General features: G+C 38.4%; 1 protein-coding gene across 9 annotated transcripts in view; it reads right to left on the bottom strand.

Annotated features, from left to right (window-relative positions):
* The window catches only part of AUTS2 (activator of transcription and developmental regulator AUTS2), a 1,225,668-nt gene that overhangs the window by 631,140 nt on the left and 572,502 nt on the right, over nucleotides 1-22,026 (bottom strand). The window lies entirely within an intron of this gene.

The following is a 22,026-nucleotide window of genomic DNA, read 5'->3' as shown; positions in this document are numbered from 1 at the left end:
ATGACAAGGTAATCAGTCTAATAGGTTGAGAAAGGGCAATGGAGAAAGCATAGAAGTCAGACCACTGACATACCCTAGAGCTGGAACGTGACAGTCATTATGCAGCTGAAGGGCTAGCAGAATGTAGGCTGCAATTCTTACACTTGGCCCAGACTGGGCAGGGAGACAGGAGAAGCCAAGGGCTTGCGCAAACTTTGGGAGATAGTGAAGGACAGAGAAGTCTGATGTGCAGCAGTCCATGGGATCGCAAAGAGTTGGATCTGACTGAAAATCAACAAAGGCCTTAGTGAAAGAACTGGAGAGGAGGAGAGACCAAGGGACTGGCACACAGAAAGGGCAGAGAAAGCTTGCTAGAGGACCAGGTAGACCATAACCATATCAGAAACAAATAAATGAAAGCCTGGATGGAAGACTCCCTTTGGAAGAAATATAGTGAGTGAGTGCGTATGTGTGTATGTGTGTGTGTGTGTGTAAAATCAAACTCCAGGAGAAAACCAAGTGTGTGTATATGAGTTTTGTTTTAAGAAAAGTCATCTTCTTTTCCAAAAGACTGGGTTTTGTACCATCATTCTTTTTCAAATGATGAAGTATTTTCCTCTACTTTAAGCCCAGGTTGGGAAGGAACATCATGGGAAGTAAATCAAAGCAGAATAAGAACACACATCAACCTCTCATATTTTTCCTTCTTGCAGAAATGCAATAGGATAACTTATTTTGAAAAATCTGAAGTTTATTAGGCTGGTATTTATTTTGGTTTCCCTGGAGGGTACAGTTATGCCTTAGAAAGACCTGTGGCTGAAAGACTTTCATAATAAACTATTTCTATGCTTACCACATGTACCAGGAGGAGCAAAGAAAGTCTCCTTTGTGAGGCATTTTGTAGAGAGAAGACTCCTACTCTTTCCGTTTAGCAGCATCATTTGTTCTGGCATTAGAGTTCCTCTGACCGTTACCCAAGCTACAGAACTGCAGCCTGTGGGAGTTATACAAAAGGATTATGTGGAATATCCAGCTCGATCTGAACGAGTCTGAGAGTGGGAGATAAAATGCCACCCTGAAATAACCTTTGCTGCACAACTAAAGCACTGATCCCAGCATCTGCAATGAAGTTAAACCAAGACTGTCGGCAAGCTGGTAGGGTTGGTCTCAGGGTCCTGTAATTCCCTCTAGATCAGAAAAATTATACTAAACATAGAGATCAACTTTTAGAAGAAAGACCCCTTTCTTGCTAAGTTTCTTCCAATCATTCCTGTTTCTGGGGAAATGCCACTTCACAAGTATGTGGGTATAGTTGACAACTCTTTAGCAGAGGTGAAAATGCTAAGAGATTTTTAGAAAATGCCAAATCACTACATGATAAAAATAATCCATATGAACACAAGAAGTAAGAAATAGGTTTGAGAGGCTCTCGAGTCTGTCAAACTAGCAGAAGACACTGCTGGAGGTGCCCAGGAAAGCTATGATGTCCAGGCATTAAAAATGCAGGGAGAGAAAGACTCAATGTGACATCTCTGCATAATCTTGGACCCTGGGGGACCAAAACTCATTTTTCATGGCTTGCAAAATTAACCACCAAAATTAAGCAGGAACAGAAATATATTTACTGGACTCAAAGGTGTGACTACAAGAATGTAAAATATATGCAGACTCAAAAACACATGCATTTTCTCCATTTGTGCAGACTTGACTGGGGACAACCAACAACTAGCCACTCAGAGTTCAGTTCCAATTCTCTCTGAGCCTTGGGGAAATAGGAGACTTGGTGTGATGGGATTGCATTCCAAATGACTCTGGTGAAGTCTGTGGTGTCCAGCTGAGCCAAAGGTGGAGCCAAGGTAAACAGACGAGACGACGAGCCAGGAAAATGAGATGGCAGGGAGGCCTAACCCGCTAAAACACAGCCATAAAAAACACCGAGACACAGAATTTCCCATGAGTCACAGCAGGCCGGTGAGATGCTGCCCACTTGCTGCCAAGGCAATCCAAAAGGCATCCCATAGACTTCGCCACACAACAGTGGAGACTCACCAGGACTCTGCAGGACTTGATAAAAGTCTATATTCATGACAATATACAGCCACGTAAAACTGGCTGTTTTATTGCAACAGGAAAAAGCCAACTTTCCATTAAAACGCCTTTTCTTTTTTTTTTATTACACCAGGAAGTTCTAAGTAATGGCAAGGGAAATGGAGACAACCAACTTCTGTGTCTTGGCAGGCTAAAAGACAGCATTCACTCAAAAAGAAATTTATTTTTAATTGGTATCCAAGTGGTGCTGCCATTTATGTGTGTACTGTTTATATTTCTCTTAAAATGTTCTTGACACTGTACAAGTAAGTGGTTAATAGTATCAGAGGGACACTGACACTTCAGAGGGCTAAACGACATGGTATTAGAGTTTAAAGCTGAAAGGAAAATTAATTTCTTAAGAACGATAAATGAAAAGAATGATGTTAATGGTAGAAGCTCAACCAACCAACCACAAACAGGCAGAAGAATCAGTGGGCAATAGCAATGACTTGAAGAAATTCCATGGATGGAAAGAGATGAGACAATTCCAGTACAGAACAAATGATTTAACTTAAAATGAAAACACAAATCCTTGCTAGGAGCAGAGTGTTATACTGGAAACTTAAATCTCTTAAAACTATAACAATGGCCTTTCTTAGAAAGTTCCTTTCCTTAATGACACACCTGATCAGAGCCTGAATTGGGCTTACCAGGTTCAAAACTCTGCTCCATCAATTACCACAAGCCCCTCATCTGGGATAAAAGCTTTGCCTTGTCTGAGTCCAGGTTTCTCCATGTGCATATTATGTGCATTATGAAATCGACCTACTGGAATTGTTTTGAAACAAATTGAGATAATAAAAATGAAAGTACTAATTGAACACCATGCAGGGCCCACAACAAAGTCACTAAGTCTAGATCACCTGGTCCACAAGCACTGTACACTTACGCTTTTGAGGCGTGATGGCGCAGTACTTAAGAGCACAGGTTCTTACATCAGGCTGTTCAAGCCCTGGCTCAGCCAGCTACTAAATACATAACCTCAGACAGATTTCTTAATCTTTTTAAGATTCAGTTTCTTCTTAGAAAATTGGAGATAATTATAGTGCCTCCTTGATGGAGTGCTTGGGAGGAATATCAGTTATTACCTGAAACACTGCCTGGCAAACAGTCAAAGCTCAATAACTGCTAGCTGGGACCATGGTTGCGTTATATGTAAAAATCTGAAAACTCAATGACAGAAGGAATACCTCCTTTGAAATTTTAAAAAACTAGAGGCAAAATATTTAATCAAGCCAGACCTCCTAAGCGTGCTATCTCTGTCTCCTATGTAAATTTTGATGTAAGAATGATATTTTGATTGGTACAGTAGTTTTCACTTTTAGGAGCATGGTGACTTTATAACTTCATTTTAAGAAAAAATGTAAAACACTGAGAAAACAATTCAGATAAACAATTTACTTATTAAAATGCAACTTCCAAGGTATGGCCAAGATTGGTGCAAATTTAGCCTAACTTCCCATAAGAGTCTCATTCTATATCCATTTCTTAACACATAAAGAACTGACGCCAATATCAAGGCCCCAAGGCTGTGAAAGACAATCCAGCATCAGAGACAGACTCAACTGTTTTTGTGAGACCATGCTCTCTAATGCAAAAATACAAGGAACACATTATAAAGATTTTCAAGAACAGGTATATTCAAATAAATACATTTTTAAAGAATGATCTAAGCTTAAATTAACAATACTTTACTCCAGTAACAGAGGTTTTACTGCATTATTGTCTTAATCAAGAGGACTAAGTATTATGAAATGGTTTGTGAAGGCAAAGTGGGTTAACTATTTCAGGGAGTTTATATCCTGTAATGTTTGGTTCATGCAAGCACTGCTCAGAAAAAATAGTAACAGTGGTTTGGACAGGCAAAATTGTTGCCATTTCACAAAAGAAGTCGAGACCAAGCAGCAGAAAGTTGAGTAATTTCTCCATAGTTAGTTGCTCTTGAGCAAGTACTGAGAATGTAGATCTGAGACACCCTGTCCCTGGCTCCAGATGGTAGACAATGAGACTCTAAAGTTATGGCCAATGAGTAATTTTCAGGTGACTGCCTGGTGTTTTCTTATAGTACCACTGTTATTATGTAATTATCATACTAATCCTATCTATAGCTTTCATATTTGTGCTATGGATTATTACATTTACAGTATTTCATCTTTCATTGGGAACTAATCAAAAACTCCCATTCTAAAGTAACCTAAGTGTCCATCGACGAGTGAATGAAGATGCACAATGGAAGATTACTCAGCCATGAAAGGATAAAACAATGCCATTTGCAGCAACATGGATGAACCCAGAGGTTACCAGACTACATGATGTAAGTCAGACAAAGACAAGCATCTTATGATGTCAGTTGTATGTGGAGCCTAAAATATGATGAAAACGAAATTATTTACAAAATAGAAACGCAGATATAGAAAACTATTGTTACCAAAGAGAAAAGGGAGAAAGGGATAAATTCTTAGTTTGCGATTAACTGTTGCATATTACTGTACGTAAAATAGATAAACAAGGTCCTATTGCATAGCACAAGGAACTATATTCAATATTCCATAATAAACCATAATGGAAAAGAAATCTGAAAAAAAAGGAATATATATAAAACTAAATCACTTTTCTGTACATCAGAAATAAGCACAGCATCGTAAATCAACTATACTAGAATAAAAAGAAAAAATTCTATTCTAGCCAGTAACTCTAATGAAGCTCTGTTAGGTGATGAGAACATCTGCAAACTCCCATCATTTTCCATGAGAGTCTTTACTCCTACTGAAGTAGAATCCAAAACGGTTCCAAACCACAAGCAAATGTCAGCGTCTTCCAGGTTAACGATACAGTTAGTCACACAACTTCTGAACGACATATAGTAGAGCAGAGGTTGTTGGAAGTAAGAATGGTGACATATAAGAGGCAAGTACATGTTTTTGTACATTGCAGGTACCTGTTTTTGCCCCTCAAATGATTCCAGGAAAAATTCCACAAATGTCAAGAATTGCCCATTACGAAGAATAGAATATAACACATTCCCCACTTTTTAAAACAGAGATCCCCTAACTATCAAAGATAAAGAGACTACATTTTAGGAAAAATTTAACAGGAACAAACTGAAACTCCACAAAATATCAGCATATACCAGGGCTATGGTTTCCCTGGAGGCTCAGACAATAAAGAATTCACCTGCAATGTGGGAGACCTGGGTACAATCCCTGGGTTGGGAAGAATCCCCTGGAGGAGGGCATGGCAATCTACTCCAGTATTCTCACCTGGAGAATTCCATGGACAGAGAAGCCTGGCGGGCTGCAGTCCATGGGGTCTCAAAGAGTCAGACATGACTGAGTGACTAAGCACAGCATACCATGGCTAATTCAGTGACTCCTTGGCTAGAGCATCTGCAAGGAATCAAACGTGTAATTGGACAGATATGCAGCAAACCAGATGCTCCTCCTGACCCTAATATCCCTTCTCCCTTCCTTTGAGAACCTTTGGAGGTTCAAGGGGAAAGTTTATCAATTTTGATTAATTTCATGGGCCAAATCCAACGAGCTAAACAAGCTAATTAATTCTCATTTATTAATCAAATACAATTTCACAATGTTAAATAATCATTATATTGTAGATATAATAATAATGATGATGATAAACTTTGGCAGGCAATAACGTTTTTTAATAATAATACATCCAGGAAAATAGTTTATGGAATTGAAAGAGATATTAAAATGGGCAAAAATACACAGGGGAAGAAGGTATTATATATACATATTTTCACATTATTAAAAATTGAAAAAAATATAAAGGTGAGATTAAAGTTACAGAACCTATCTGCATCTCTAGAAATGAAGGGTTTAGGTTATATGAAATATCGTCTGCTTTCATGGATGTACTCTGTAGCTGGCAGCAGAACCTCTGAACAGAATTTGAATGAGTGATGGGCTGAGAAGCATCAGATGAAATTGAAGAAGCAAAATAAAATTTCCCATGAAAGAACATTCTTTAATTATGAAGCAGGTTGTCTGGGATTACCCGACAGAAACCTTGCAAATCCTTGCTCTTTATACCTGGCAAAATGAGAGCTACCTGGCAAGCCTTTTTTCCCCTGCCTTACTGTCAGGTCCACAGACACAAAAGGACTGAGAACAGAGAAGTGGCAGCACCACAAGATGTCCTGCAAATGCTGGGAACAGAAGCAGAGGCCATGAATTCAGCGCTAGTGAGCGTGGTGGCTTCCGATGCTGTCAGCGTTGTGCATGCTCAACAGAGGGGGTTAGGAAAGACCAGAGGGAGTGGGAGAAGCTTGGCAGGGAAGAAACAGTTTCCATCACACAGCAGTGGCAGTGAGGAGAAACCTATGGCACATGCACACATTCTGCAGTCATCTGACCCCTGAAAGGCAGAAAGAAATGTAGTCCGTCTTAAAATCTCTGAGCAAGAAAAAAGGAAGGGGGAAGAAACTACCAAAAAAAAAAAAAAAAAACTTGTTTATAATAAAGACTACATTCTGTAGCAATTTCCTAGATTCCTGGGGTTAGAAATCTAGATTGCCAATGGATAAGTGAGCCTTAAAATCACATCCCTGCTGACAAAAATTCATTTCTTATAACCGTCTCCATTTACCGGAATGCTGAATCTTTCCCATGGGGAAGGAACAAATGAAAATGTTATTTCTCTGCTCATGAACTCATACCTTTCTGTCTGCTTTTCACTGTTGGCAATTTCATTCTCCTCCAAATTTGACTAAAGCCCGTGACCTGAGGGAAATAATGTCTATATAATAATCTTCTGAAACTCTAATTCTGAGTCATGTTTTTTTGGATGTTGCCTCGCAGTTTATGAAAATTGCACTGAGCTATGAAATGTAAGTGATGTGATGTCTCTGCCTAACATAATCATTTTGCTGGTGAACATGTTGCAAATACTAATGAAAAGGAGGCTCCCACAAAAGCCATGAAAGCTGGTTAATGGCAACAATCTAGCAGCAGTGGCCCCCATCTTCAGGGCTGTTCATCATATTCCTCTCAGAATAGAACTGCAAAGGGTAAAAGACAGGTGGTCAAAGCACATTCAGGAAAAGCGGGAAAGTGTTTGCTTCCATTGTGATCCTTTCCTTGTCTCTACGTGCTTATAACCTCTCTGCCTTATCAGTTCGTGTGTGCTTGGGACAGTAGCATGCCCTCTGACCGAACGGGAACAATGATGTGCTGACTTTACACTTTGAAAGAAATATCAGTTTTGAGATAGGATCAGTTATCTGTTTCAAATATGTTTAGTTATGCAGTATAATTAAAGAATATTTCTTTTACAAGTACAGATAACTATCACGACCAACCACAAGGTGGACCCTACCAGAATGAATTTCTCTATCACTTGGAGAATTTAACACAACCAAGTGGGATTAAGGACTGTGACTTTAATTTTTTTCTATCTTTTCAATCTATTCAATGTGCAAGGAAAGGAACGAAATAAGAGTTATAAAGATAACTTGTCGCTAGTAAATCTCATATAAAATAAAGAGACCTGATAACATAAACATCAGTGATCTATGATGTCTATACACTTATTACCTAAATAATGGAAATAATATAAAACATTAAAACACAGTTTGTTATCAAACTGCCTTTTGAGAGACAGTAGATGGAAGGTTCTGCTTTATACATAGAAGGTATCATTATTTGAAATTCTCTCTCCTATTCTGATTCTCAGCAAAATACAAGGTTTTATAGTTTCTAATTTTCAGCAAATATTACTGCAGTTGTATTTGGATCTTGAGGCTACTTAGAGATAATGTTAAAAAAAAAAGCAGCAAATAAAGTTTTGTAAATTATCCACTTACATATGTGGCATCACTACCTATGATTCCTTAACCCGCAGTTAACTAATACTACTAAGAAAAATAATTAGCAAGTATTATGATCTAAAGCAAAATCATATCCCTTAACATTTACTGTGAAGATTATTTTATACAATGAAATCACAGATTTTTAAATGAATTCTAGGCATGACAAATTCTGATTTCATTGAACATATTTCATGCAAACCTCTGCATTCTACATCCATGTGACAATGAGGGTTTTTAAAAACTGAAAATCAAAGCATTAAATTCATGACTGTGAGGTAGTCCCAAGGCTAAGGGAAGGAACAGAGCTTTGGGTGGTCACATAGTAGTTATGTAATTGTTTGCAAGAAGGATTAACAATCATTTGACATAAGTTTTGTAACAGTTCTCCAAAAATAGCTCATTAGAAGTTCTCACTCCAGAAATGATCTTTTTTCCCCCGAAATAGAACAATTCTTACTTGAAGAAAATTTACAAATAGGCTGGCCATGTTTGTGGTGTGCAATAAGTCATCAAAACAAACTCTAATCCAAATCCATTTTTACTATACCCATCTCACGTTACTACCCTACATCTGCCAAGGACATCTAAACACATTTGTAAAATGGGAATCTATGAGTTGTACGCTACTCTATGGAAATCTACATCAGTTTAGCTGACTATTCTTCTTTATCCTTTAGTTAAGAGCTGTTCAGACTTTTCCTGAGAAGAGGAGCTATGATTAGGTCAACTGTGATCATGTAAACTAAAATTATATTCTTTTAGAGAACAATTTTTATTTTGAGTAACCTCAAAATAAGAGGAAAACGATAGTACAATATTTAAGGTAACAACATTATGACCTCAACAGTACAAAGTATGTATTGACAGCAGTAAAATTTCAAAGTTCACTCACTCATTAGCCCACAAAGGTCTTTTTAGTCTTCACTCGGACATGACTGAGCGACTTCACTTTCACTTTTCACTTTCACACATTGGAGAAGGAAATGGCAACCCACTCCAGTGTTCTTGCCTGGAGAATCCCAGGGACGGGGGAGCCTGGTGGGCTTCCGTCTATGGGGTCACGCAGAGTCGGACACGACTGAAGTGACTTAGCAGCAGCAGCAGCATTAATGAGTCATATCTGTCATGTTAAACTAAGATAAATTTCTAAATACTCCTATGACTTTTTCAGACCGTGATTTAGACACATATTGAGAATATATTATCTTACTGCTATTCTATTACATACTGTTCTTCCAAAATATAAACACAAATTCTGCTTTTTAAAAGCAGAGCAGAACTTTCCACCTTCTGTTTTCACTTGTTAATACTAATGGTGTGCCTCCCAAGTGGCACTAATGGTAAAGAACCTGCCTACCAATGCAAGAGACATATGAGACACGGGTTCCATTCCTGGGTCGGGAAGATCCCCTGGAGGAGAGCACAGTAACCTACTCTAGTATTCTTGCCTAGAGAATCCCATGGACAGAGGAGGCTGGCGAGCTACAGTCCATGGGGTTGCACAGAGTTGGACATGACTGAAGTGACTTAGCACTAGCATTGATGATACTATGCTTGCCTAAATGCTTCCTATTCAGGAAGTTAAAACTACTGATAGTGTTTAAAAATACCATGAGAAAAGGCCCCTTGCTTAGACCATGAGAAAGGGTCCCTTGCTTACAGTGTGCAAGAAATGCTGTTCACACACATTTTAAGCACCAACTCATGCTTCAAAATCAACAAGTTCTATCACAGATATCTAATAGTACCACTGCAGTGCAAAGCTTGAAGTAGATGCAAGGAAATTCTGTGACACTGTCACTAATATATCTGAAAATTTCAGGTGTATTTTTTAAGATGAATGCCTTGTCACATTTTAGATATTTAACTTTATCCAAAGAAATTACATTCTCCAAACAAGGTATGTGACTATGTCTGGTTGATCAGTGAACATAACCTGCATAATTTAAACGTTCTCATGTTTATTGACATTTATTTTATATCTCAAAATATGGTATTAATAAATATTCCAAGTGCACTTGAAAAACACCTGTATGATGCTGTTGAGTATTTTGTAAATGTCAATTGAATCAAGGTGATGGATAGTATTGCTCAGGTATTCTACATATGTCCCAATTGGTTTATTTGTTCCACCAAGTACTGAAGAAAAGAATGTTGAAATCTCCAACTGGTGTGTGGATTTGTCTAATTCTCCTTGTAGTTCTATTACTGTTTATGTATTCTGAGGCTCAGTTATTAGGTACATATAGCTTTAATTTTCTTGATGAATTCTTGTTTCTTGATGAACTTACATCTTTATCATGATGCAGTAAGTAGTACCATGCTTTATCCCTGATAACACTGCTTATTCTGATGTCTACTTTGTCGGATGTTAATAGAACCAACTCAGCTTTCTTTTGTTTGGATTTTGCATGATATACTGTTTTCCATCATTTTAGTTTTAATCTAGCTGTTTTCATATTTAAAATGGGTTTCTTGTGCACAATACATAATTGGGTTTTGCTTTCCATCCAGTTTTTAAACTGACCATTGTAAGTAATGTAACTATTGCCAGAGATGGGTATAAATCTATCATTATACTGTTTAAAATTTTCCCCAACTTGTTTTTTGTGTCTTTTTTTTTTCTTTTTTGCCTTCTTCTGTTTTAGTTGGGCATGTTTTATGATTCAATTTCTCTCTCTTTTATCAGTTTGTTAACTATACTACTTTGTTTTATCTTTTCCTTCAATGGCTGTTCTAGGGTTCATAATATGCATCTTTAACTTAGCATGCTGCTACTGCTGTTGCTAAGTCACTTCAGTCGTGTCCGACTCTGTGCGACCCCATAGATGGCAGCCCACCAGGCTCCCCCGTCCCTGGGATTCTCCAGGCAAGAACACTGGAGTGGGTTGCCATTTCCTTCTCCATACTATAATTTTATTATATTACTTTATGAGTAGCATAGGAACCTTATAACAATATAATATATTTCCAATTCCTTCCTCCTCTCCTTTGTGCTATTATTTTCTATATTTCTTTGGACATACGTTACAAACCCTACAATGCATACCTATTATTTTTGCTTTAGACTAGGTCACAAAGTAACTAATTCAGACTTTGTGAGCCATAGAATATCCATTTTATTTTCTTCACTTTGGTTGTTTTTAATTTTTTTTACAACCCTTTAAAAATATAAAACACTCCTAAGCTGAATGCAAGCTAGAGGTAGTATTTAGCCCATGGGGTACTTTTTGTCAAACTTTGCTCTAATCTCTTCTCATATATTGAAAGTAAGAAGAAAATATCTTTTAAATTTGTCCCGTTTTACATTTTTGGTAACCTTTATTCCATGTATAACATCAAATTTTCTCTCTAGCAGTATGCTCCTGACTGAAGACTTTCCTTTAACATTTCCTGCAGTGCTGTTCTACGAGCAAAATCTCTCCTGATGTTTGTTCATCTGACAAATTCTTATTTTTGCTTTTCTTTTTAAAAATACATATTTCCTGGAGATGGAATTCTGGATTTCAGTTCTTAAAATATGTCATTCCACTATCTTCTAGCTTTCATAGTTTCTGATTAAATGTCTGACAAACTGTTAGTTATGTGCCTCATTAAGTAATATTTCTTTTTTCTCTGACCACCTTCAGAATTTACTCTTATCTTTGGTTTTCAGCAGTTTGATGACTATATATAAACTTTGTCATCTTTCATTCTGAAAAATTCTCAATCATTCTCTCGTCAAACATTTCTTATATTCTCTCTCCTTGTTTATTTTAGATTGTTACATATGTTCTACAGTAACATACTCCATTTTTGGATTTCCTGTTTTTTATTTCCACTCTTTTTTTATTCTATTTTACTTTTGAAGAGTTCTTCTAGTCTATCTACAAGGTCTGTCTCTACTGTGTCCAATCTGTTAATAAACCCACAGAACAAAATTTTAATATGTGATATCTTGTTCAACATTTTTAACATTTCCAAAGTTGCCCACTAATATGTATGTATTGCCCAATTATCCAATAAACCTTTTAATATAATAATCATAGTTAGTTTGAAGTCCCGTCTGAAGCCTGCATCTCTTGCTTTGGTTCTGTTTACTATTAAACATTCTGAGAAAGGTGCTTTTTGTTTTTCCTTTCTTTTTTGTGTCTGTGTCTTATAAATTTTAAAAACTGAATTCCACACTTTTTGTGTGTAAGAAACCAAAGTAAATAACATTATGCCTAGAAATTGGTAACTTCTCTCAGGCTATCGGCATGGGGGAATTGAGTAAATCTAGTAAGCAGCTGAACTGGGTTTGGATACTGTTGCTGATATATTTAGTTTCACTGCACTGAAGGATGCAAATTCTTCTTTTGATAAGACTCTCATGACCTAATTCTTTGTGAGAGTCCAAAAGTTCCAAAGGAAAAAAACAACTGAGAGTTTAACCATGAGGAAAAATTTTTTTAAAAAATTTAAAAACCAGTTATCAAGAAACATTCTACAGAATTTCTGACCAGCAAGCCTCAAAATTTCAAGACCATCAAAAAGGAAAAAAGTCCAAGAAACTCTCTCAATCTAGAGAAACCTAAAGAGATGTAATGACTATAAAGATAAAATGTGGTGTTCTGAAATAGAATGCTATAAGAGAAAAAGGACATTAGGTTAAAAAAGTAAGGAAATCTGAATAAAGTATGACTTCAATTAATAATAACATCACTATATTACTAATAAAAATACAGCATACTCACATATAATATTTACAATAGGGATAAACTATGTGCTATGCATATGGAAACTTTCTGTATTACCTGTACTAAATTTTGTAAATCTGAAACTATTTCTTAAGTATTAAGAAGTTTTTCTGTATTCATGATCTACCCTAAAAATACAACAGGCCCTGCAGAAAGTCATTACAGGACATATGTGTTGCTAAGTGAGGGAAAAGTCCTCTCCATGCTCTTGTCACTCCTCTAGCAGCAGGCTGCAATTATCCATTACTTGCTGCACGGGCCTGTGGTGAGGGAGAAGTTTCTCAGTCCACCTGCTCTGACCTCAGATCACTCTGGCCCTGTATATCTAAAACTCAGGAGGGAGACTCTCAGCATTTCTGCCTCTCCCTCAATGGCAGGCAACCACTTCTTCCTACTCATAAGGGCACAGAGTGCAGTCAGGGTTTTTCTTCTTCCCCATATAACTCCCATTCAGAAACCAAGTTCTTGGACTGGTGGAATATCTCAGGCATAAGGAAGTTTCCTGCTCCTCTGCCAAGTCAGCTGATCTCTGGTTTGCATCAGTGCAGAATCCTGGGTACCACAATCTCTCCCAGAAGCCAAAGGTTTTTGCCCAGTGTCATTCAAGGGAGTGGGAGGCATTGCATAGCCATGGCCCTGACATCAATGATCTTTTTGTGGAACCAGAAGGTCAGACACGTTTCTTGCCCCTCTCTAGTGGCATATGGCTTTTGCTCTGTACCTGAAAAGGCTGGGGGAGCGGGTCCAAGACAAAGAAATTTAAATATCAAATTTCAGATTCGGTATCAATTTTGAGAAAGACTCAACAATCTCCCTCTCTTTGAATCTAACATTCCATCTTTGGTATAAATGTGCTTAGCACCAATTTGGGTTATATGACTTGCTTTGTTCCTACATGATGGATCCTACTTCTATTAAGTCTCTCAGCTCTGGAACATCTCACACTGAGTGTTTAATTATATAAATTATGTTGACCCATTTCAGCTTCATTTAACTTATCTAGACCAGGCCATGAGGTGGCTGCCCACCACTCCTCTATGTAGATCTTCTCACTATCTTCATTAACCAGTCCTGTCTGTCATACCAATGGAAGAGTCACTGCTTAAACAAAAAGCAAGCCTCTAGCCTGGCCCCCTCCTCACCTAGTGTAACATTACAGTATTAGGAACCGAGTCAACATGCTAGTTATCTATGTTGTTTAGTTCAAAGATATGAAATTATTTCCTAGTTTCCCATCTATTCATCTATTAACAAATGCACAGAGAGCTATTTGGAAAGACGCTCACCAAATGTTCACACTGGTTGTTTCTGTGGAAAGGGTAAGATTTGAGCTGATATGCTGCATTATCTTTGTACTGTTTTCTATTATTGTAAACTATTTATGGTGCTAATAGTATTGTGGTTAATGGCGCATCACTTTTATAAAAATAATATGCTCTCCTTTAATAACATAATTCAATGACAGTAATCAGTCACTTACCTCTGATTCAGAGCAGCAATCCTAGAAAGTCTCAGAAAATACAAGGGTTAACACAGTGAACAACTTTCAAAGGAACTGACACCACAAGAAACAAGTAGGAACTTTAACTTCATGATCAGAAGCACAAACTAAATGTTCTCCTTTAAACACAGAACACAGAACTTTAACTTCATGATCAGAAGCACAAACTAAATGTTCTCCTTTAAATCATGAACCTCTTAAAGAGATCCACAATATGAAATCAGATACTGCAAGTTTCTTAAGAAAATTGTCTTCAATTTTATATTTTCCTCTAATCTTAGTTGGAATATATTGAAGTTGATCTCATTACAGGTTGTCATTCTTTCATTTAAAAAACCAAGAAATGCATAATCATTTTCCTAGAATCCTATGATATGGTATGCGAGTAACTGCTTGGAAGGTAATATACCGAGGGAATCCCCTCAATAACTCCAGTATTTTTCCTTGACAGGAATTACTACCCCTATAATTTCTTTGGAAATTTTTTGAAAAAAAAATTACACCTTGAGGCCACTGGATGTCACTGCAGGTTTATGGAGTGTTACCCAGTGGAATTTAAACTGGGCTATAAATAAAGGAACTCTTAAAGTACTCTAAAGGGGTTGGGAAGTAAGTTGTCAGGCTCTGAAGATAATATGGATATAATACTAATGCATTGGTAATATGTAATATACCAGTGGTAAGACCTCTATCTGCAAATTCTTGACCTATAAACTTGAATAAAAGGTGAGAAACAACCTAAAGCTAACAGACCTAGAGGCCAAGTACAAAAATAAAGGGCATTGAGCCTAATCCTGAAAAAATCAAAGAAAATGAGAAATACTGAAAACTCCAGGAGGCATTAAAAAGTCAAAGATAGTGATCTGTTTCCCCAGAAAGTAAGATTTTTATGTCAAATGAAAACAAAACACACGCTCACCAAAGAGGAGATGTGATTCCCCCCTAGGAAACTGATATAAATGAAAGATCATGCCATTTAGACGAACGTTGCATACTTAATAAATAATAAAGAGTGTGTCACCTACTATATCATAAGCCTTAGAATTTTCAGTGGAAAAAATGAGCAAGAAAAATTGGGAAAATTCTCTTGAAATAAGTAAATTCAATAGGCAACGACTGATGTCCCTACAGAAGTCAGATGATTAGTTATACTCCTCTTTCCATTATAACATTTCTCTGTCTTCCCAACAGTTTTATTAAAAGACTCAAAAACTAGACCTTTGTCTTCAAGAAAAAAAGGAGACTTAAATAAAAATAAATACCTAATTCCCATGGAAATAAAACTCCATGGGATTAGTTTCGGTATCGTTATTTCAGGAACGCACAAGTTCTGTTTCCATATTGATTAATTCCAGCCGAGTTGAAATTTGCATGCAATTTACAATCATTCCCTTCCACAAATGTCTTCATTTAGTAGTATTTTGAGCTTGGCATGACAAGATTATTGCAAATCACAGCTCCATCAGAAAAGAATCTGCTTTAAAAAATTACAATTTCATTGGAAATACTGCAAAAGATAACAATTGGCTTAGGAGGAATAAACAGTGTGATGTAGCTAGTATATTATTCTTCAATTCACCAGTGTCAGACATCGATAAAGGACCTTTCCCAAATGTCTGCATGTTAATGTGCAGAAGCACAGTTCCTGACACTGACAGCCAGAGCAGAAAAGTCAACTGTGACATGATGTATTTGAGGGATAAAAATTAGAAAGCTTACAAAAGTGTGAAAAGAAAAAAAAAATGTAAGGGTATCTTTTTGGAGTTTCAAATTTAGTCACCTATGCAAACTAACAAGCCATGAAAGACATAATCTATGAGGCTAATTTGGGGGTAATTGAGGAATTGCTTAATGAGTTAAGAGTTAATCTTTCAGGGAGCCTTAAAGAGGGTAAACTCTGATAAAGTCCTCAAGTCAAGAGTTTACACGCTTAAAATTAAAGTGAGCAGAGGGCTTTCTGCAGCAGAAAGATCATCACTGAAGCATCACTGGCTAAAGCAAGAGGGCCGCCAGAATCCAGTCTGGCTTTCTTTAATGAATGGGCTGTTTTTCTCAGGCATTTCCACAGCAACATCATGTCTTTCAACAAGTCTAAACGGATTTTGCCACCAAACATTTCATTAACATAGCATTCATTTACCCTATCAGATTAATAAATCCTCTTGTATGAAAGGTGAGAGTAAAGATAATATTAAGGCAAATATCACTTAAATTATGGGTGTTGCTAAAAAGTCACATGTAGACAGAATTTTTTTTTTTTTTGGTTAATACATAGAGAAAGACCATCTAATGATCCTTTGATTAGATGAAAGTGAAGGGTAAGGGTAGGCCACAAGAAGACACCTGTTCAACACGGCAAAACAGCAGAGGAGATAAAAGTAAAGGAGAAACCATGTTGATATCAGTATGGATCCCTCAACCTGATGAAGAGAACAAACAAATGCTTGTGATATCTCAACTATAATGACATTTTATGGTCTTCTTTGGGTAAACAGGCATATTAAGTATCAGTGAAGTTAAATGAAAACTGCAAAACCTATATACATGATGTATAATTTTCACTCTTTGGGTCTTCCCTGGTAGTCCAGTGGTTAAGAATCCACCTGCCAATGCAGGGGAAGGGTTTGATCCCTGGTCTGGGAGGATTCCACATACCACGGGGGCAACCAAGCCTGTGTGCCACAACTTCTGAAGCTTGAGCACCTAGAACCTGTGCTCTGCTACAAGAGCAAGAGTAGAGCAGCCTCCTCTCAAAGAGCAGCTCCCAATCGCCACAACTAGAGAAAGCCCATGCATACTGATGAAGACCCAGCACAGCCAAATAGAAATAAAACAAAATTTTCACTGTTTGACAATTCCTAAACTATCTTTTGTGGTTAAACACACACACACACAAAACATGTAGAGTTTTTAAGTTATCTGGTTCCTCCTTGAAAATGTGCAAAAATTTAGTGCCCAAACATCCCCAGTATCCCATGGCATTATGTCTGGGAACTATACATGCTATAATAAAAAATTGTGTGTTTATAATGTAAAATCCTAACTAATCAGAATTTGTTACTATACTATAAACTCCCTCCTACATATGATTCCGTGAAATTATATATATATATATATATATAATTGACCTAAGAAGCTCCATGCTCCGTTTCTGCTCTACAACCCCGGGGGTTTCTTTTGAAATGGGTTTACCCACTGAAGCCGCTTTGCTTTGATTGACACAACAATTCAGAGACGTTTAACCACATGTGTTTCACACTGGGGTCCTGTCAGCATTTAGTGACGCCCACAAACAGTGGTCCAACAAGTCATGTGAGCTAGTGGAGAGGATGATCACTGCTTCAAACATGTGTGGGGCATTCAGCAGGAGGGAAACCAAGGCACTGTCCAAAGACACCGTATCATCGTCATCTTGTGCCGTGTATCCTTGAAACAGCTTCAGAGAAATGGAATCTCCCAAGATGTATTCTAACAGGGCTGCAGAATCATGAACGTTCTGGGAGGTGATGATTAAAAATAAGATGCAAGTTGATACTACAGGAAAAGCAATCAAAGGAAAGCAGAGCAATAAATAAAAAAGAAAGCTGTTTATCCAGGGTTTTCTAAAATTATTCTTTGGTCCAAAGAAATATGTAATATACCCTCACTAATAATCATGAGGGCAATGGATCATGGATAGAGCATTATTTGCATAGTTACTGGCTTTGATCCAGTCAACTCTTAGAGTCCTCTAGGTAAGTCACACAGAAGCAAGATTCTCACAAGCTCGACACATAAATTATCACAAATTATCACGTTTTTTGGGGGAAGGGAAATTCCATTCATGGACTGCACTGAACACCAAACCATATCTATAGCATGCTGCCCCACTGAGCTCCACACTCACATTCCCACAGGATGGCTTTCCTTGCACACCCCACAAGCCTCGTAAGAATCAGCATGTCCAAAATGTAACTCAGAAAGCAAGCAGATCCAAGTACAGGCTCCTAACAACTACCCGCTAGCGCCTTTCCTAGAGATGCATACCAGCGTTACTTCAGTTGAAGAATGCAGACATATCCATCATCCTTTGAGGCCTCTTACAACCACATTCACTCACTGCCTCAGTTCCTGTCCATTCTGTATCCTAGATACTCTAGAAATGTCCCCCTTCTCTCCCAGTCACACTGTCATAACAATCATTTTTCCTGAAATCCTTTTCTGCCTCGAAATTCACCCTTATAAAAATTATCTTCACAATACTGCCTGAGTGATCTGTTTCACACACACACCTATTCACATCCCTCTATTACTTAATATCTTTCAGTGACTCTCTGTCACCTTCATAAAGTGCAAACTCTTTAACAAGACTCATCAAGACTGTTTGTGACCTGGCCCCTTCCTAGCCTCATTCTTATACTTTCCAAACATTTCAAAACACTTATAGGTCAATGAAAGCATCAGGCCTCGAGACTTTGGGCTCTTCCACATGGGGTTCCACGGAATGCACCCCTCCTTCTTTAATCACCTAACGTCCACTCCTACTCCAAGAACCAGTTCAGGCATCACACCAGAAAGCTCCCTAGTTTGCACTGCTGTATTCCTGAGAGATGCATCACACTTACATTGTAACTGTTTCCTTCCACTTTCTCTTCCATTACAGGCCATGAACTCATTATGGTAGCTCTTCTCAAATGAAGCAGTTTCTACCAGGAGTAATGTTCAGTTTTCCCATGGGCATTTTAGTCTAAGAATATAGCCCTTGGACTAGAATGATCTTAAGGGTTAAGAGCAGAAACTGTATCTTTTACCTCCTTATCCTGAGACTTTTCGAAGTACTTGGATCATTACAGGCTCTATAGGAGGGTGAAATGAATGAACAAACAAATAAGAAAACAAAGAGAGACTGCATATGAAGAAAAGTACCAGAGGATGATCGAGACACAAGTAATATGCACTGACTGAAAATAAGAAACAACGTGGCAGAAAAGAGAGAATACTAAGTAACAGCAAATGCAGAAAACTGTAGAGTAATGCATTTAAATGAAAATGCTAATTTGAGTCAACCATTCCCTACCCCACTCCCAATTACATGGACCTTTTATGAGGAAGAGGTTCAAAATTGAGAAATTGCTCTACAAGTACACAAAGTACCAAAAAAAAAAAAATTAAAGTAGTCATAAATGGAAGCAAAGAGATCTTGTGAAGATAAAAGAAATCATAAGAATCCTCCACTACATAACCAGAAGCAGGGTATGGAGTCATCAGTCCTGGAGGCCCACAAGAGGTCTGCTTGCTAAGGACTGTTCTCTATTAGCTCATTAAAAGGCTGAAGTTTAACTCAGAAATCTCTTGGTGTGTTTCTGGGGCCAGTGATTCCATAAGAGGCAGAAAGAAGGGATTTGAGACCATCTGAAATCCTACTTTACAATTCTGTCCTCACAGAAGAGCCCCCAAAATGCCCTCTCTTCCACTCAGTCCACTGCTGCCCCCACAGTGAGTACTCTCCAATTCCCCATAATAGAGCATTCTGGGACAGCAAATGCTTTGGCTGAAATGTGATAGGCACAGGTGGCACCACCAGCTGCAAGTAATTTAGCTCTTACTGGCACTGCTCCATCTCTTGGACTTTACATACTCTGTGTCAACAGAGAGAAGCATGAGGGAACAGGAGCCAACAAAAGAAGACAGTATGAGAGAGCTGAGGGTGACGTGGCAGAGAGGGAATGATATTCTCGAGGAACAGGTTAATTGAGGTTGTCACTTGTGTTCCTTCTTCTGCAAAAAGGGTTAAATGAAATTGTAAACAAAGGCAATCAAGGCCAGACAAAAAGTCAGCACTATCGACATGTCGGCAGACAAAACCAGCAGGATGCTCCAGATGCCCTACCCAGAGAGGAACTGAGAGCACTCCCTGCCCTGCTGCTGCTGCTGCTAAGTCACTTCAGTCGTGTCCGACTCTGTGTGACCCCATAGACAGAAGCCCACCAGGCTCCCCCGTCCCTGGGATTCTCCAGGCAAGAACACTGGAGTGGGTTGCCATTTCCTTCTCCAATGTGTGAAAGTGAAAGTGAAGTCGCTCAGTCATGTCCGACCCCTAGCGATCCCACGGACTGCAGCCTACCAGGTTCCTCCATCCATGGGATTTTCTAGGCAATAGTACTGGAGTGGCTTGCCATTGCCTTCTCCGACTCCCTGCCCTGGCAGATAGCAATCTTCTGGGTTGGGGTTCTATTCCAGGTGCAAAGGATTCTTCTACAAGTGGGCCTGCAATGTCTCCTTTTATGTCTTCAAGTAAGTCTGGTAGGCAGTCTCTTTCTTATTTCCTGAATACCAGGTCACCTGGGTAAAATGTGACCCCAAGCTTTAGTGTGGAGAATTCAAGTCAAAGGGAAAGGATAGAAGTTTGGTATTCGGGGACCCAAGCTTTAACAAGCCATAAATGTAATATTTATTTTCCTGGTGGCCCCTCCTGACCTGGCCTTTGATCCTAATGAAGACGAGGACAGACACAGAAGGATACCAATCATAGGATTAGGAACCTAAGGCAGGCAGTCATCAATGGAGGCTTCACTGCAAAACTGCTCCCTTTCTCATTCTAAAGAACAAAAATCCCTCATCTTTAAGAAAAGGGAAGGGCAAGGACTCTTCAAGGACTGCTGCTGCTGCTGCTGCTAAGTCACTTCAGTCATGTCCGACTCTGTGTGACCCCATAGACGGAAGCCCACCAGGCTACCTGCTCCTAAATGTATTTGGAGGCCATAAAGAGCAAGGACTAGATGGATTCAAGACCTCCATGAAGATATGCTTTCTCTTAAACCTCTTTTCTTACTATCTACTTGCCTCACCCTCCTCGAAGCCTGACACTGTCTTAAAAGTACTAAGCTAAATCTGAGCTTCTTTATTCCCAAATTAATTTCTCCAGTGTTCAGCCAATGGTTTTGCTTCCTATTCTCCCCAGAGCAGAATAGACCTGAGTGAGCTCACTCTCAGTGAGAGACATCCCATCATACCAGGGCCACCAAGTAGGGCCAAATCTGGGCCAACATGATTTCCAGGCACATTTCTATAAGGAGATTTCCACTTGAGAAGAAAAAACCAGGCTGGCAACAGGGAATGTGCTTGCTATGCTGCTGGCTGCTTACACACTAAAACTGGAGAGCAGGTCCTCAGAGGGCCACCCACAGCTCCTAAAGCTAACCCCTCCGTCAAACACACGATGCTACAATTTGATCCAAGAAAACAACTATCAAAAATACCCTTCCAATACTAAAAAGAAAAAAAGTGTTCAACCAACCACAGCCAGAGAAACAAGCCATGAGTTTCACTCTGAGGCCAATCCATTTGATCTCATGCCATATTTGCCCTTCTTATCGCCATGTTCTGTACTCCAGCCACTATACTATCAACAGAGTCAATCATGGTACATGCCAATGGCATTGTTTATACAATCGTTATTTTGAGAGATGTAGTCTACTCGGTTTAGAACAGGAGGTACAACAGAAAATAAACTGAGTTTCTGAAAAGGAAATAAAATGCTAAGTATTGTTGTAATTCAAGTAACCAAATAGATAAAGTTAAGATAAACAACAACAACAACAAAATCCTTGCTTCATGGTCCCCAATAATGTAAAGGATAATTATCAGAAATCATTTTACTCATTATTATCTTGCAAACAAGTCTCTAACTTCTATCTCCATAAAATGTATCTTCAAAATATACAAATCCTTTATTTGCTTCTGAGATCCAGTCAGCCTCCTTACTGAATTCCTTCCAAGTCAAGGGAAGAAATTGTTTTTCCCTTTCTCCTCTCCCATTTTTGCTGGCACACCAAACTTCCAGCCTCCAAAACCTACAGAAATGCTTGGTTGATGGACACTTTTTTCTCCAGGAAATGACATAGTGACATAGGTAAAAGGTGATTTGG

This window comes from Moschus berezovskii, chromosome 27 (genome assembly GCF_049115385.1).
Source record: "Moschus berezovskii isolate FMDL1 chromosome 27, NW_MosBer_1.0, whole genome shotgun sequence".
In the NCBI taxonomy this organism is placed as follows: domain Eukaryota; kingdom Metazoa; phylum Chordata; class Mammalia; order Artiodactyla; family Moschidae; genus Moschus; species Moschus berezovskii.
The sequence above is the reverse complement of the archived record's forward strand: the minus strand, read 5'-3'. Positions and strand labels throughout refer to the sequence as shown.